This window comes from Poecilia reticulata, chromosome 18 (assembly GCF_904066995.2).
Source record: "Poecilia reticulata chromosome 18, P_reticulata-male-v2, whole genome shotgun sequence".
Lineage (NCBI taxonomy): Eukaryota > Metazoa > Chordata > Actinopteri > Cyprinodontiformes > Poeciliidae > Poecilia > Poecilia reticulata.
This window is the reverse complement of record NC_088847.1, coordinates 517,138-535,148: the sequence shown is the minus strand read 5'-3', so window position 1 is coordinate 535,148 and position 18,011 is coordinate 517,138. Positions and strand designations below refer to the sequence as shown.

Here is an 18,011-nt window from a genome sequence, read left to right as displayed (position 1 = left end):
TATGTTATGGCAGTTCTGTGATCATGTCAAAGCATCAATTTATATTAAAAAGTGTTTTATTTCCGTTTGAAAGCTGCCCGCTTCCATGGAAGGACAACAGAAAATCGCTCTTATAAACATGTAATTACTAAAATCACGATACCCTCACTTTGTATCCCTCTGAAAAATGAACCCATTTAAATAAAGAAATCCCTCCATGGGTGATACCACGATAGAGAGCGTTCATTTTATAGCGTTAACACGGTGCTGTAAGTGGTCCGGTATGAAACGGGTTTGAGGGAACAACGGTACCACAGCACTTTTAAATTTCAATAATCAGAATACTGAAATTGTTTCCATTGTTTTAAAAGGTTTATGTCAGTCTGCCTTTTCCCCATCAATATGTTTCCCGACCGCCCTGCACCTTAGGGAGTTAAAAAAAAAAAAAAAAAAAAACTCCGCGCACATTGCGCAAAATTCTGAAACATGAGAAGCGGCAAAACGGAGCGACGAACTAGATGTGAATTAAAATAAAAACAGAGAATCCGACGCTGAACATTGAAAAATCAACACATGATGTGAAACACATGACGATTAGGAGGAGCAGCAGGTGATGAGTGAAGATTACTGATGGTCAATACATGATAAAATAAATCTAGCAACAGGAAAGAAACTAAAGTGGACATAGCAATAAACCAAGAGAGGATAATATTAATCAAATGAAACTAAATGGAAATGAATGAAGAACAAAATGCAAGAATAAACTAAGAAACTAAAGTAAATACGGAGGAATAAACTGGTATGGCAAGACCTTTCGAGCAATAATTAATACAGAGGACAGTATGGCAAGAATAAACAGACAATATTTCCAGATAAAAGGTAAAATAATATTGTTGAAGTGCCATGGGCAGGGGCGCAACTACACATTATTCAGGTGGATGCGAAAACATAAATTGGCGCCCCCCACGAAGGAGCGTAGAAACATACGCTCGTCCCCCAAACCCCCTCCTCCAGACGCCGATACGTTTAGGCAAAACTTGCTACATTTACCCCGTTATGTGCGCGAGGTGAAGGAGCGTAAGGCGCGCTGAATGTCCGGGAAAACATAATCAGTGCGGCGATTCAAAACATCTACAGTAATGATAGTAACATTAATAATAAAATAATTATCAGTGCAAAGTAGCCTACAAATTTTTTGGTGGGGGGCGGTGAGGGACCTGGATAAAGGCTAGGGGGGCGCTGGCCCGAAAAAGGTTGAGAAACACTGATTTACAGGCCATAATTAGCATGCTAGCTATGGCCGGTATAAAACAAACTAAACAAGAATGATGGGTCGGTATGAGATTCTCACTATGTGATAATGTTAAATATGAAAGATTTCTTTCATATTTCTCAGTTTGTTGTTGCTTTTAATCTTTATTACTGTACAGCATTTTTGAGTGTCTAGAAAAGTGCTTTATGAATAAAATGTATTATTCAGAAAATACCACAATCATACAAACAGATTTCCGATTAATTATGTACATTACAAATTGATCCCAGCTATCAGACAAAGCAGTCACGTTCAGTTGATTTATTTCAAAGTGGTTGAAAAGTTTTCTATCAAAGGAAACCCAGCAGATTGCATAGAGTTGCATGGACTTGCAGCACTCACTCCTCCTGGACGAACACAGACAGTGGAAAGGAAAACTCCTCCATAACAATTAGGAAATCTCCAGCAGAACTAAAACCTGAATCAGGTTCTGCCATGGGGTGTTCTGCGGGGGTAGGGGTCTTCAACCTGTGGCTGTGGAGCTGCGTGTGGCTCTGTGGACAGTCTTCAACGACACACCCCAGAGGAAAATGTGTCCAAATGACAGTTTTTTGTTTTTTTTTAAGAATGAACAATTGACCAGAAGAAATGTATCAAGACAATGTAACATTTGTGGCTCTAAATGAGTATATTACCTAGACTGAGGTCAAGAATGAATCTATGTTGTAAAGGTTGCAAACCCCTGGCCTAAAGGTTTGAGAAAACACAGAAATAAAACACAGCAACACTGATCCAGGTGTACTTTCTGTTTTAAAGGAAAGTTAAAAGTTAATGGCAGTAGTAGCTGCTTGAGTAGCAGAGACAAATCAGCTCTGAGCCTGTTAGGATGAAAAAGAGCAGATACAGTTCAACATAGTAAAAGCTTAGCCAATTACTTTGTCGTGTTAAACACTGGAAGACATTATGGAGGACCAAAACTGACAGTGAAAAATAAAACCAGAAGTGTATAACGTTTGTTTTTCATTTTTCTTACACGTGCATTTTCATCAAGAACTATATATGTTAGAGATGTGCCGATCAGGTTTTTTCCTGCCGATCACCGATACCGATTTATTATTTTTTTAATCATAAGCACTGGTTACATTATGTGGAAAAAGCAACCATGAATTCACCTTAATTTAGACAAAAACTTGTTTTTAATAACTTTTTCCAAGAAAAAAACAAAACAGGCATTGTGCAAATTGTACTGCTATCGGTAATACTATCTTTAACAGACTGAAAACATATGAAGGTTCTGAAGAGGTTAAATAAAACCTCTCAACATTGCCAAAAGATTCAAGTATAAAACATACATTCAAAGGCAAATACAAGTACAATAAACAATCCTGAGTTACTGAATGAAAACTTCCTGATAGCATGGCGGCTAGCTGATTACTGCTAGTTCTGAGTGGCTGTTTCTGACTGAGCGGAGTAATTATGCAGAACAGGGAGGACATCGATTATTTTTTTTGAGATTATCTGTCTCATGTTAGGACAGCGAAAGTTTTAATACGTATGTAAAAATAATTTTTTTAGGTTAGATGCTGCAGCTTTAAACAGAGGTTCGGTGTGAGAGTCACTACCAGGTGGAGCAGAAGCGGCGCTCCGTCTGTGAAATATTACTACCTGTAGCGTAGCAGCGGTTCAACAGCGAGAGCAGAACCAGCGTCTTACATTGCAGCTCGAAGACTTAAATAAGTGTCCAGGTTATTTGTTTAGCTTTCTGACCGTCATGCTAATCCAGGTGAGTGTTTGTAGCTGTGCGCTGCTTTACCTGCTATCTGATCCTCAATATGTCTTTTTTTACTGCAGTGAGCCTCGATGTAGCCAAACTCCGTCAAGTATGGCATTGTTTTTATGTCGTATTAGCTTCGTTGTGTTGATGCATTTTGACCTGCTTCACCCCGAGGTAATTTTCCGCTGCAACATGCAAACTTCCCCATTCACTCAGTGCGTTATAGTTCCACACGACATCGCTTAGGATTTGTTGCTGCGCGTTTGCGCAGTGTGAAGGAAAGAGGAGACCAGCTGCACAGGCAGGCTGAGAAATGAGATGCAGGTGATCGGTTTATGTGATCAGCAACAAGAGACCGTGATCGGCGATCACCGATCATACACTTTTTCACGGAAAATCGGCCGATTATGATCGGTGGCCGATTGATCGGCACACCTCTAGTATATGTCTTGAACAGTGGTGGAGAAAGTACTCAAAAATGTACTCAAGTCAAAGTACCACATTAACATTTTACTTAAGTTAAAGTAAAAAAGTACTGGCTTTTAAAAATACTGAAGTATTAAAAGTAAAAGTACTTGCTGAATGCATTACCTAATCGTTAATATCATTAAGTGAACCAATCGTATTTAATTTTAATACATCAGAAATGTGCCATTTTAATGAACACTACCACAGATAAAGTATGTTTTTATTGTATTTACTCTGTAACATAGTTTAGACTTAGATATGTGATTCTATGCATCATAATTTCAGGGATGGAAACATCTCGTCTCCTGTCCTAACATAACATGAACTTCACTTTTTTGCCACTTTTATTTTGAAAGAAATCCAACTGAAAGGGTGGGCAGGGGAAGACATGCAACCAAGGAGCAACAGAGCAAAGTTGTAGTCAAGACCACCAAACCCGAGACCAAATCAAGACCACGCTACGTGACACAATAAAATTAAGTGCACCTATCAAAATTGCTTCTCAAATTGATCTGAAAGATCCACATTCCCATAAAAACACCTAGATATGAAATACTTAACTAGTATCAATGCAAACTCTTCTTCATTCTGTTTTGCTTTCATCTCTGTGCCACAATACACAGAGGTCTCCTGCCATCCCTAAAAAAATAACACCCTGGGCGGTTGCCCATATTGCCAATGTCAGAAACCACAACTGTCTGCAACATTAAACATAGTAATTAAGGCAATGCATTAACGGTAAACAACGCTCAACTATGAACATTGACCAAGGAACAATAAGCAAGAAGTAACCAAGCAGGAGGAGCACCATGACTGTTCTCATCCTCCCTCCTGCTGCAACGTCTGCCACCATGACAGGAAAAGCAATGAGCAAGTTCTGCTTTCTTACATTCCTGTTTTATTTATTCGTCAAGTAAATAAATATATATTTATAATGTTTTTTTAATGAAACAAAATAATAGCTACTGCATTACAAGAACAAAGAACGGCTCTCAGTGAGGCTTCAGTCCTATCGACCTTAGTAAAGATCCGTCCAGAAGAATCGGATCGTTCCTGAATGTCATATCACTATGTTGCACTTTGGTCACAGCGTTGTCCCATATTTGCGTCACCTCAGTCAACACACAATAATTCAGCGCATGAGTGACAACTTTTTTTTCAACACAGATGCAACATGTCTCTCTGTACAGCTAGCTTTGCTAGCATCACCTCCACAGATCTTACCTTTCTTTAAGCTTTCCTTTCAAGTGACACTAAAAGGTGGACGAAGTTCCACCGTCTGTGAAAGCGAAGCGCTGCTGATTTTACATGTCGCCATATCTTATGATTTATGCAGCTATTATATTACTGACATTAGACAGACATCTTCTCCTGCTCAGAGGAAACCACTGCGCATGTCTTAGAGCTCCGCGTGCGAGTAAAGGTGGAGCCGATGGGTGACAACAGACACTAAGTCACGTTATTGCTTGGATTTTACGGCGCCATCTTAAGTCCCTGAACTTCACATCTTAACGGAAAAAAAGCTAAATGCGACTTGGATGTAACGAGTAACGCGACACTTTTGTAGAAATGTAGTGAAGTAGAAAGTACAGATATTTACTTTAAAATGTAGTGGAGTAAAAGTAGAAAGTATCCATTATTAAATCTACTTAAGTAAAGTACAGATACACGAAAATTGTACTTAAGTACCTAAGTCCCACCACTGGTCTTGAAAATAAAATATATATTTTTTATTTTCCTTTCCGTATTCAAGAGTTTGTTCTTTTTACATTGAATCATCTCCTTTTTTCACTTTTCTTTATGCATTTCTGCCTCATTATGCTAATGAGGAAGGTGGTGTCAAGGCTGTCCAGCAGTTTATAGATGAACTGAAGCTTAACAACCAGTGGCGGAGCCAGACTTTCAAAATGTTAAATGTGCGCACACACACGCACACACACACATGAGCTATATAGCCTACCTCATACCATGAGAGACACAAATAAGCATGACATGCCGGCTCAGACGTCGCCCGGTCAAACAAGGTCTGCGTCAGGTGCTGGGGGACCAGAGCACCCTGATGAAAAGTGGGCTACTGGAACAAGACGGAAATGGGCGAGAGATGAAAACATGGATCTGTTGGAATGCTACTACTCAAGTAATCCTAGTCAGAGGGGCTACATGCAAAGACTGTGGGAGGAATGGTTAGCTCGACATCCCCAGTCAACACTAACTGCCAAACAACTAGTAGCTCAGTGTTCCAACATCCGCAAACGGCAACTGCTGTCACAACTGGAGATTGACGAGGTACGACACAAGTGCTACGGGAAGGAGCCAGGATGCCAGGTCAGAAGGGAGTCAACTACGACTCCCCGCCCAGAGACTGGGTATGTAGCCCCAGTAATGAACCAACCATCTGAGCTGAACGAGGCAGCAACTGACCTGAGAGAGAGAATCATGGCCCGCATGAACACCAGACGACCCCGACACCAATTACAACGGCTGAGTGAAGTACCATCAGAAAGTCTCATTGAAGATGTGAATTCGGCATTGAGAACGATCCCTACCAACACCATAACAGAAACCAATGAGCTGATATACAACTCAGCATCAGTGATCCTTGAGATGCTTGGTTATAAGAGCAACCATGAGACCCAATACCCACCATGGAAAAGACGGTTAGAGGCTAAGATCAAGACAACAAGGAGGGAAGTGAGTCAACTGTCAGAGCTCCAAAGGGGTGCAATGAAAAGATCAGTACCCAAGAAGTACAGCCAGATGCCCATACCTGAAGCACTCGAAACTGCCAAACAAAGGCTCCAAGCCTTGGCCAGCCGCCTAAAGAGATACACGAGAGAGAATGAAGCCAGGAGGATTAACCGGCTCTTCGCCACCCAACCAGCTAAAGTGTACTCTCAATGGCAGGGTAATAACAACAGAGCAGACCCACCCAGGCTGGAGACTGAACAATACTGGAAAGGCATATGGGAAAGGGAGGCGTCCCACAACAGCAATGCACAGTGGCTAACCTCTCTACGAGAGGACCACAGCAACCTCCCTGAACAAGCCCCGGTAACCATCACTGTGGCAGATGTCCAAGACAGAGTCTCGGGTATGAAAAACTGGACAGCACCAGGACCTGACATGATCCATGCCTACTGGCTTAAGAAACTCACTGCCCTCCATGAGCGACTGGCAGCTCAACTGAACCAGCTGCTACAAAATGGGACTCACCCTGAATGGTTAACTGAAGGGCGCACAATCCTGATACAGAAGGAACCCTCGAAGGGTTCAGTCCCATCCAACTATCGGCCAATAACCTGTCTCTCTACAACATGGAAGCTCATGTCAGGCATCATAGCGGCTAAGATAAGCGGGCACATGGATAAATACATGAGCAAGGCACAGAAGGGCATAGGCATAAATAGCAGAGGAGCCAAACACCAACTCCTTGTAGACCACACAGTCGCCCGAGACTGCAAAACCCGACACACCAACCTGTGTACCGCTTGGATTGATTACAAGAAAGCCTATGACTCAATGCCACACACTTGGATCATTGAATGCTTAGAGATGTACAACATCAATAGGACTCTAAGAGCCTTCATTGCAAACTCGATGGGGCTGTGGAAAACCACCCTTGAAGCCAACTGCAAACCACTTGCACAAGTCTCCATCAAATGTGGCATATACCAAGGAGATGCTCTGTCCCCACTGCTGTTCTGCATAGGCCTGAACCCTCTCAGCCAAATCATCAACAAGACTGGCTACGGATACCGACTCAAGAATGGGGCCACGATCAGTCACCTCCTCTACATGGATGACATCAAGCTGTACGCCAAGAGCGAGTGAGACATCGACTCACTGATCCACACCACCAGGATCTACAGCACTGACATTGGGATGTCATTCGGACTAGAGAAGTGTGGTCGGATGGTTACAAAGAGAGGGAAGGTCGCCCACACAGAAGGGGTCTCACTCCCAGAAGGAACAATAGCAGACATAGAGCACAGCTACAAGTACCTGGGAATACCACAAGCAAATGGCAACCTCGATGAGGTCACAAGGAAAGGAGCCACAGCCAAATACCTCCAACGAATAAGGCAAGTCCTGAGAAGCCAGCTCAATGGCAAGAACAAGATCCGTGCAATAAACAGCTACGCCTTACCAGTAATCAGATACCCTGCCGGAATAATTAGCTGGCCAATGGAAGAGATGAAGGCCACGGATGTTAAGACTAGGAAGCTACTAACCATGCATGGAGGATTCCACCCCAAATCCAGCACCCTGAGACTGTACACGAGCCGTAAGGAAGGAGGCAGAGGACTAGTGAGTGTGAGAGCCACTGTCCAGGATGAAACATCCAAGATCCATAAATACATCAAGGACAAAGCCTCAACGGACGATGTGCTCAGCGAATGTCTCAGGCAATGGGGAACAGAAGACAAGGTGCTGGAAGTACCATCATGGGAGGACAAGCCCCTACATGGGATGTACCACCGACAAATAACTGAAGTGGCTGATGTCAGGAAAACCTACCAATGGCTGGAGAAAGCTGGACTCAAGGACAGCACAGAGGCTCTCATCCTGGCCGCCCAGGAACAGGCCCTAAACACCAGAGCAATAGAGGCTCAGATCTACCACACCAGACAAGACCCAAGGTGTAGGTTGTGCAAGGAGGCCCTGAGACAGTCCAGCACATAACAGCAGGGTGCAAGATGCTGGCAGGGAAAGCATACATGGAACGACATAACCAAGTGGCGGGCATAGTGTACAGGAACATCTGTGCAGAATATGGACTGGAAGCCCCGAGATCAAAGTGGGGAACACCCCCAAAAGTGGTGGAGAATGACCGAGCTAAGATCCTGTGGGACTTCCAGATCCAGACAGACAAGATGGTAATGGCGAACCAACCGGACATTGTGGTGGTGGATAAAGAACAGAGGAAAGCCGTTGTGGTGGATGTAGCAATACCAAGTGACTACAACATCAGGAAAAAGGAGCATGAGAAATTGGAGAAATACCAGGGCCTCAGGGAGGAACTGGAAAAGACCTGGAAGGTGAAGACCACAGTGGTGCCTGTGGTCATCGGGGCCCTCGGGGCAGTCACCCCCAAACTGGAGCAGTGGCTCAAACAGATCCCAGGAACAACATCAGACATCTCAGTCCAGAAATGTGCAGTTCTAGGCACAGCCAAGATACTGCGCAGAACCCTCAAGCTCCCAGGCCTCTGGTAGAGGACCCGAGCTCAGAGGATGAAACAGACCACCCGCGGAGGGTGAGAAGGGAATTTTTTTTTTTTTTTATATATATATATATAAATTCCCTTCTCACCCTCCGCGGGTGGTCTGTTTCATCCTCTGAGCTCGGGTCCTCTACCAGAGGCCTGGGAGCTTGAGTATCTTGGCTGTGCCTAGAACTGCACATTATTTCTGGACTGAGATGTCTGATGTTGTTCCTGGGATCTGTTTGAGCCACTGCTCCAGTTTGGGGTTGACTGCCCCGAGGGCCCCGATGACCACAGGCACCACTGTGGTCTTCACCTTCCAGGTCTTTTCCAGTTCCTCCCTGAGGCCCTGGTATTTCTCCAGTTTCTGCTGCTCCTTTTTCCTGATGTTGTAATCACTTGGTATTGCTACATCCACCACAACGGCTTTCCTCTGTTCTTTATCCACCACCACAATGTCCGGTTGGTTCTCCATCACCATCTTGTCTGTCTGGATCTGGAAGTCCCACAGGATCTTAGCTCGGTCATTCTCCACCACCTTTGGGGGTTTTTCCCCACGTTGATCTCAGGGCTTCCAGTCCATATTCTGCACAGATGTTCCTGTACACTATGCCCGCCACTTGGTTATGTCGTTCCATGTACGCTTTCCCTGCCAGCATCTTGCACCCTGCTATTATGTGCTGGACTGTCTCAGGGGCCTCCTTGAACAACCTACACCTTGGGTCTTGTCTGGTGTGGTAGATCTGAGCCTCTATTGCTCTGGTGTTTAGGGCCTGTTCCTGGGCGGCCAGGATGAGAGCCTCTGTGCTGTCCTTGAGTCCAGCTTTCTCCAGCCATTGGTAGGTTTTCCTGACATCAGCCACTTCAGTTATTTGTCGATGGTACCTCCCATGTAGGGGCTTGTCCTCCCATGATGGTACTTCCAGCACCTTGTCTTCTGTTCCCCATTGACTGAGACATTCGCTGAGCACATCGTCTGTTGAGGCTTTGTCCTTGATGTATTTATGGATCTTGGATGTTTCATCCTGGACAGTGGCTCTCACACTCACTAGTCCTCTGCCTCCTTCCTTACGGCTCGTGTACAGTCTCAGGGTGCTGGATTTGGGGTGGAATCCTCCATGCATGGTTAGTAGCTTCCTAGTCTTAACATCAGTGGCCTTCATCTCTTCCATTGGCCAGCTAATTATTCCGGCAGGGTATCTGATTACTGGTAAGGCATAGCTGTTTATTGCACGGATCTTGTTCTTGCCATTGAGCTGGCTTCTCAGGACTTGCCTTATTCGTTGGAGGTATTTGGCTGTGGCTCATTTCCTTGTGACCTCATCGAGGTTGCCATTTGCTTGTGGTATTCCCAGGTACTTGTAGCTGTGCTCTATGTCTGCTATTGTTCCTTCTGGGAGTGAGACCCCTTCTGTGTGGGCGACCTTCCCTCTCTTTGTAACCATCCGACCACACTTCTCTAGTCCGAATGACATCCCAATGTCAGTGCTGTAGATCCTGGTGGTGTGGATCAGTGAGTCGATGTCTCGCTCGCTCTTGGCGTACAGCTTAATGTCATCCATATAGAGGAGGTGACTGATCGTGGCCCCATTCTTGAGTCGGTATCCGTAGCCAGTCTTGTTGATGATTTGGCTGAGAGGGTTCAGCAGTGTGTCTGTGAACAAGTTTAACTAAATATTGTATTATGACCGAAAAGAGAGATGTAACTTCAATCCTGTATGTAGATCAGCAAAAAACCCTACAAGTTACAATGAAATACTGCTACTTCCGGTGGGCGCCGGAAGTAAGACCCATAATCGTTTCCCCAGTAAGCCTCCGAGGAATAAGGTGGATAAGGAAAAGACAAAACAAAATATTTACTTTTCTTGACAAAAACACATGTTTAGGGGAAATGAAAAATAAAACATATACATGATGGAAACTCATGTGTCATGAAAAGGAAAAACTAAATATAGATTTATGCTTTTATTTCTTATTATATCAGTTTTGGTCCTCCATACTTATGAACTTTGCATTTGAAACATTATTTAAGGCTGTTTTAAGTAGTCCTATACACATCTCCACCAGTGAGAGGCAACAGTGCACGAACAGACGTGCAGTGTGTTTATGAACAAGAAATCTTCCATCTTGCTGGCCTCCCTAACACAAGTTATAACCATAGACATAATATAAGGATAGACGCCTTATGGACTGCTCTTGCCTATTGTCGCTGACGAGATTTAGGGCGTTATGTGTTTAGCAGCACAATGACGTATCAGGTCATTTAATCAATCATAACACACTTTTTGTTACTGGAAACCATATTCAAACATCTATCAAACCTACATTTATAAACAATTGTATTATTTAAGTATATTTTTAATACATAGTTCAGCATATTTAAATATGCTTAGTGGCTACAAAATAGAATAGGAATGGAATATTCTGATATTGATGTATGATGAGCATATTACAAAGCACACAGCCGTTCATCATTTATTTAATAAATTATTTAGTAAGATCAATACATATTTATATAACTATACAAACACAAATAAATAATGATTAATACTGAATAATATATATTGGATACATGTTTATATGTATGTATGTGTATACATACATATAGATATGTGAATATGTTTTTCAGCTGATGAGTTCTAGCTTCAGTGATTCAGCAGCTGAGATTCCCAGGTCAAAAAAAGTATATTTTAGTATATTTCAAACATACTTAAATTTGTGAAAGTACACCTATACTAAGTATTAAGTGTACTACCTATAAGTATATCTGAAGTATACTAAAAGTATACTTGTACCAATTTCGAAATTAGAACTTTAAACACACTGAAACATAATTGTACCAAAATACACTTTTAATATATTAAATAAAAGTATACTTTAAGTGAACAAAATATATATTTGCCCAAGTGTAAATATACACTTTCTGAAGTGTATTTAAAATATATTTTGTGTATATTTAAAAATATATGCTCAAAATATATATTTTTAAAAATTTACTTAACACTACTTTAGATTATTATTTTCAATATGTTTTAAATTACATCTCAGTGTAAATTTTAGGCTAATAAAGTATGCCTTAACTTTCTTTATTTAACCAGGTGAACCCCATTGAGATCCAGATCTCATTTCCAAGAGGGACCTGGACAGAAGTCTGCATCACGCAGCAAAATGATTACAAAATAAGACTAATTAATACATATGCAGAAGTATGTCTTTTAGGCACCTTTAAAGTGTGTTTAATGTAATATGTAGGCATACTTTTTAAGTACCTAAAAAGTATGAATTTTTAAGTGCCTTAATAATCTTTTACTAGTTATTAAAATTGCATACAATAAAAAAATGTATAATCATGATGTAATTTTTAACCTCTTAGTTAACCTCTAAGTACCCAATCCATTTTCAGATGTGTGATGTAAAACCTTATCATCAACGGCATTAGCTCCAGTTCATACTCCAGACCAGATGGTGGCGGTATTGCACACTTTCATTTATTTAAAAAAACGCCACAAAGAGAAGAAAAAACTTGAACGCAGGGAAGATAACAGACGATGTTCAAATTCGCCATTTTTACTCGCATAATACTGCCTTAAAAGTAGAGAGGGCCTTGAAATAGTAACTAATTTTGGTAAATTCAGCCGGTGACGTCCTAGTCCAAGTTAGACGACAACACAACGGGACAACAACCGATGGAAATGAAATGTGTGTCACAAAAGGAGCCCGGAGGGACGAAGGCTGCTAAGTGTTGCTAGCTGGTGGTAAGTTTGCTTATTAATTATCTTCATTTAATTATAAACAGTGCAGTAAAGATATATAACTTATGTTGGTTTCATAAATAATTATTTTATCAATTTTATTGTGACTTGTATAATTATTACTATAGGAATCATTCAGCTTCATGTTATAACTGCATTGAGGCTGTTTGTTGCGACTTATACTTTAATTCATAAACTTAACCTGGTTTTAATTAAGCTCCATAAGAGAAAGAGACTTTGATATTGTGAGGTTGTTGTTCTAACTCGTTCATCAATGTTTTTATCTTCAACATATGTTTGCAGTCTAAGCAAATGAAAGAGGAAGCCAGAGAAATCAGGTGTTAGGAAACCTAAAGACTTTTCTGTCTCAGAAGAAGCTCTGACTCCACAAGATCACCAACCAGCTCTGAGGATGAACCTTCACATCATCTTCATGGTGTAAGTTTGTTTTTGTTTTTTCAATGAGGAGCTAGCTACATTTCATTTTCAACAACAGAAACTGCTGTTACCAACACCAAGTGCTTAATAAACATGATTTGGTTTAAAGGTAACTGGACAGAATTTCCCCCCTTGTTAATCTAACATTTCTCTTTCATACATTTTATTTGTTGTTGGCTTTCAGGGCCCTGTGATGGACTGGTGACCTGTCCATGGTGAACCCTGCCTCTCATCTGATGGCTGCGTTCAGAACAGATGTGTTCAGATCATGGATGGAAAGATTTTAAGGTAGTTTGTCTCCTTAAGTCCACACTTCAAACAGCTTCACAGTTAATGCCAACATCAACTGATTCTGTGACATTGCTGACTATTTTTTTCTACTTCTAACATAAACAGGCAAAGAAGACACCCAGAAATGTTTTTCCACCCCAGGCATCTGGTCCCAATCATCATCTGTTCTGATGATGTCACATATATGGCGAGTCCACAACGTCTTAAAATTGTAAGTATAATTTTTTTATTTGACAGTTTTCTGTTCTCTTTAAATACAAATACTTTCTCTGTTTAATTGCTCTATTGTTCTTTTTTGTAGGTTTCTGTAAGGTGCAGTGAACGGGAATGTTCTGTCGTTGATCCTCACTTTTATGTTTTATTGTCACACTTAAATTTTTATGTTCATGTGTTCACTTTTGATGTGTAAACTGATAATTTATGTAAAGTTCATAAAGTTGTGAGTAAAAGTGGACAATTTTAAAATGTCGGTAATAAAACAAAATATTTGAATTACCTTGGGCATCTTGTGTAATTAATCTTTCCATGTAATTGTAGCCTAAAACAATGTAAATACTGTAGTGTAGTTATGCATGTAATGTACAAAATAGGAAAGTAGGAATAAAGACGAATTATGAGTAATTAAAATTGTACTTTATTATCAAAAGCAGGAAATAAAAAATAAAAAATCAACTATTCAAAATATATTTGAAGTATATGAAATATGTATTTTAAATATATTTCTGAGACAGAATTATTACACTCTAAATATAATTATATCAAAATATAATAATAAAGCTCTGAAACATTATATTTAAAAAGTATACTTTAAGTACACTAAGTACAACTATACTATACTACTAGTATACTACACTACAGTGTACTATAAGTTGTAATTTAATACTATTTAAATACTACTAAAGTATACTAAGCACAAAAATAGTTGTTCCAAAATAATACAGTTTAAGTACATCAATCAAAGTATGTTAAAATTTAGTATACTAAAGTATACTTTTTTTTTACTTGGGCTGAGTCCAAAATCTGATGCGAGATTTATCCGTGGTGCAGTGAATCCGTCTCTCTTTGTATATATCTCCCTCTACTTCCTCACATGTGTCTTAGGGAAACCCATACATCCATCCATTTTCTTCCGCTTATCCGGTCTTAGTGAAACCTTCAAAACAAAAACGGAAGATTTAGGATGTATCTTACTTCTGACAGAGTGGAAGAATTACATATAAATAATAGTCTTTACCACCTGTGTAAACTATGCTGGTGAATGTTATAACACATAATATACATTTTATAATATGTGTTACATTGTTTCATTTCTAATATAGGCTCTTGTGTCAGATAATCTAAGCCAATGTTAGAGAATAATTAATTTTTTTAGATTTACAGAATCTCAGTTAACCTTCATAGCAGCTGAACCCGTATTACATCAAGCACTGTAGCTAATATTAGCTGGTATCTCGCTAATATTCTAATCACAATATATACACAATGATATGTCCCTCTTACTTGTGAAATGTTGTCTGTGGAGCCCTCACATCAATAGTCCATGGATCTGAAAAACAATATCCCTCAGTGCTGAGGCATCTTCTGTTGTTTTGGTTGAGCAAAGTAGGAGGGACGACTGCTCCAAGATGGCCGCCGTATTTCCTGCGCCGGAGCAGCCAATGCGGGGTCTAACTCTTATATTATGACCATAGGGTCATAACGACCAGACCTCCTGTTTAAAAGGAAGCTGAAGTGTGTCACCTATTACATATGAGGTATGTGTCTTATTAACTTTACATTTTCTTTGAGAAAATAACATTGACTATGTTCTCTTTCTTTGTAGTGTTAGCTATAAGCAATTCAAGACAATGCCACCTTGCTGTAAGTTAATGTTAGCTAAAGTTATTAAGCTCTATTACTGTAATGTTAGCCCTTAATTTTAAACATATTTTAAAGGCAGGCAAATAGTTTTTTTTCCTCCAATTTTAATCTAGCAAATTAAAAGCTATCGTGTTAGTCAAAGTTATCCTTTATGTGCATTACTTAGTAACTTGGCTGAAGTGACACAGTGCTTGTGTTCTTTGCTTTGGCAACTTTAGTCACATGAAGACCCATGTTAGCCTAAGGACACATGGTGGGGACAAAGGTGGCTAATGAAGACATGCTATGGGTGTAGAGGATGATAATGAGGACCAGCCACCAGAGAAAGAAGTCCCTGTTTGACTAAAGAGAAAGAAGCAGATGAAATATTCCCCAAGAATATTAGGTAAGTCATTTTTGTGTTACTATTTTCTCCAGGTGAAGAGGGGTGGGAGGTCACAGGGTAAGTGGAGAGGGGGGAGTAGGAATCAACATCCACCAGCTCAGTTAGTATGCCATGTTTTAGACAAATATTGTTGTCAAATGTAAAACTGGTGTTTATTCTATTAATAAACATCTTGCAAACATCCATAAGCCAGAATATCTGGTTGGAAATAAGTTTGAATGCTCATTAAGTGAAAAGATACTCATGTGCCTAAAACTACACATTAAATGATGCAATCTGAATAACAGTGGCAGGCTGCATGAACTTTTGCCAAACAAATATTTCATCAGAATAATTTTGTTCAGCTGTAGTCATAATGCTTCTTGTATTAGGAAATAGTTTTAACTAGGCTTGTCACGATAAATCAATTAATCGCATGATAAATTAAACCTATCGACCTCATTTTAATTATCGGTTTTATCGTCTCTTCCTGTCTTTTTATTTTCTTTCTGTTGATGACACTGAATGAAAAAAGGCTCAGCTCCGGTGCTCTCCACTGACCCTCCCTTCCTCATTTCCTTAGTCTAATGTCCAGCGCACGGGACATGAGTTGTCGGCCCATTTTCAAAACCTGAGAGACACATTAGCCGACAGAAATCCTAGGTATAACGGTTCGATCGGGTTCGATCGTGCCGTGTGGTGTCCAGCCACACAGCCATTATTTTGGACTTGTAGCCCAAAATAATGGCTACAAGTCCAGTTAACTAATTTTAATATCAGGCATTAATAAGTGCTTCACTAGAATCTACCTGTGATGCATGTGGCTCAGTGTAAAGTCCTGACTGAATGAAAAATCATTATAACCTATTTATGTCACGTTAATGAAGAACAGCTGAAAACTTACCGGGTTTATCAACTGCTGTAGCAATTTGGCTCCAACTCCTCTCCTTGTCATTTCTATAGTCTTTGCACGAAACGTTGAATAAATATTAATGTTGTTTCCACATATCATCTCCGATGTCCGCTGGACTTCGGGTTGCGCCGTGTCAGCTGTTTGGGATTCCCCTCCTTATTTCCCCTCAGAAAGCGCAGAGAAGAATCCGCGCATTCTGATTGGCTACCTGTCACATTCAGCGTTAAGCTCCCAGTCGGGGAAACCTCCTGATTTAGATCGGAGCGGTCATGACGATCTACCGTAACACACCACACACTGCAGGATGATCGGTTACAAAATAACCAGCGACAATCTTAGATCGGCCAACGTTCTAAGATTGTCATAAGGAGAAAATAGGAGCAAAAAACGGTGTAGTGTGAACTACTGCATTAGGTAGTGGGATGTGCCCATCTTCTCTATTTAATTATAGTGATTACTGAAGGGGAATATAGTATACAGACTTCATAATCTGCACTCTTTTGGTTGAATGCAGTATTTATTTCCACTTTGGCTTTATGTTGTTTAGTTTTTATTCAAGTACGTTTTTTGTTAATGGAGACTGAGAATCCATTTTATTTTTGTTTTTGGTTGTTTTGTTTATTTAGTTTATCAGTTCCAGTGTTATGTGTTCTTTTGAAAATAAAGTGTATCTGTCTATGGCAGGAAATAGCATGCATTATTAGTCATTTTCATTAAATCAGTGTCAAAAGGTCTTGAAACAATATCGTTTATTGCAATAATTTTTTAGACAATTAATCTCTCAGCAAAATTTGTTAACGTGACAGGCCTAGTTGTAATCCACTTTATAACAACCAGTCATGTTAACTAGACATTTGTCTGCCAGTCTACCATTCTGAGAGTGTGAAGCATTTTTGGAATGGTATTTAAATAAATGCTGAATTAAGATCATATTGTTTTCTGTTTATCTGTTTTTGTTCTTTTGACCACAGGGGATTGAGTCATCAGCCACTATGAGAATGTCCAGAAGAGATTCACCAAGTTTGAATTCATGAAAAGGCTTTCATCATGATTAACACTAACCACAAGTATTTCAAGAACAGCTATAATTTTTAAGCATTTCCGGACACCTTCAAAAAGCTGCTTCCAGGAAATGAAGACAAGAAGATCTCCCCATTTTCAGAGCTTTACAAGAAGGCTATAACGAAGGAGAAGGCTGACACAATCAAAGCAAAAAATGTTAGGACTGTTGAAAGAACTTATTTTCTTAAATTAAAGAATAAGTAATTCTGTTTTAGTTTTCCAATCAGTATTTCAAAGTTTCAATATAGTGACCAGAAGTTAAACCCTCAGTTTGAAGAACAAGTGATCTTTTGTTTTATTCCAATGTACAAAGGGTTTGTTCTACAGCTATGATGGTAGTTATAAGTAGTCCAGTGTTTTCCACTTCACTTGAGGTAAGACTTAATATTAGTGACTGTGTTAGCATAGCATTTGCCACTGTAATAACACTGAATGACATTTTTACAATTGTTGCTATTTGTTTCACTTGAGGTAAGAGTTAATATTAATGATATTGTAATGACACTTAATGACATCTTTATAACTCTTGCTACTTGTTTCACTTTACTTGAGGTAAGAGTTAATAGTAATGACTCTAAATATAGCATTTGACACTAATAACACTTATTGATATCTTCATAACTTGTCATGGTTTTGGGTAGTTTCTTTGCCG

At 40.0% G+C, this 18,011-nt stretch overlaps 1 protein-coding gene and 1 long non-coding RNA gene across 2 annotated transcripts in view; both read left to right on the top strand.

The window, feature by feature from the left end:
• The window catches only part of pde5ab (phosphodiesterase 5A, cGMP-specific, b), a 174,574-nt gene that overhangs the window by 117,044 nt on the left and 39,519 nt on the right, over window positions 1–18,011 (top strand). The gene's annotated exons all lie outside the window — the stretch shown is intronic.
• LOC145548529 (uncharacterized) lies at window positions 8,907–14,508 on the top strand. Its single transcript, XR_014084538.1, has 4 exons — window positions 8,907–12,869; window positions 13,054–13,157; window positions 13,266–13,371; window positions 13,462–14,508. It is a non-coding gene; the product is annotated as an uncharacterized LOC145548529 (long non-coding RNA).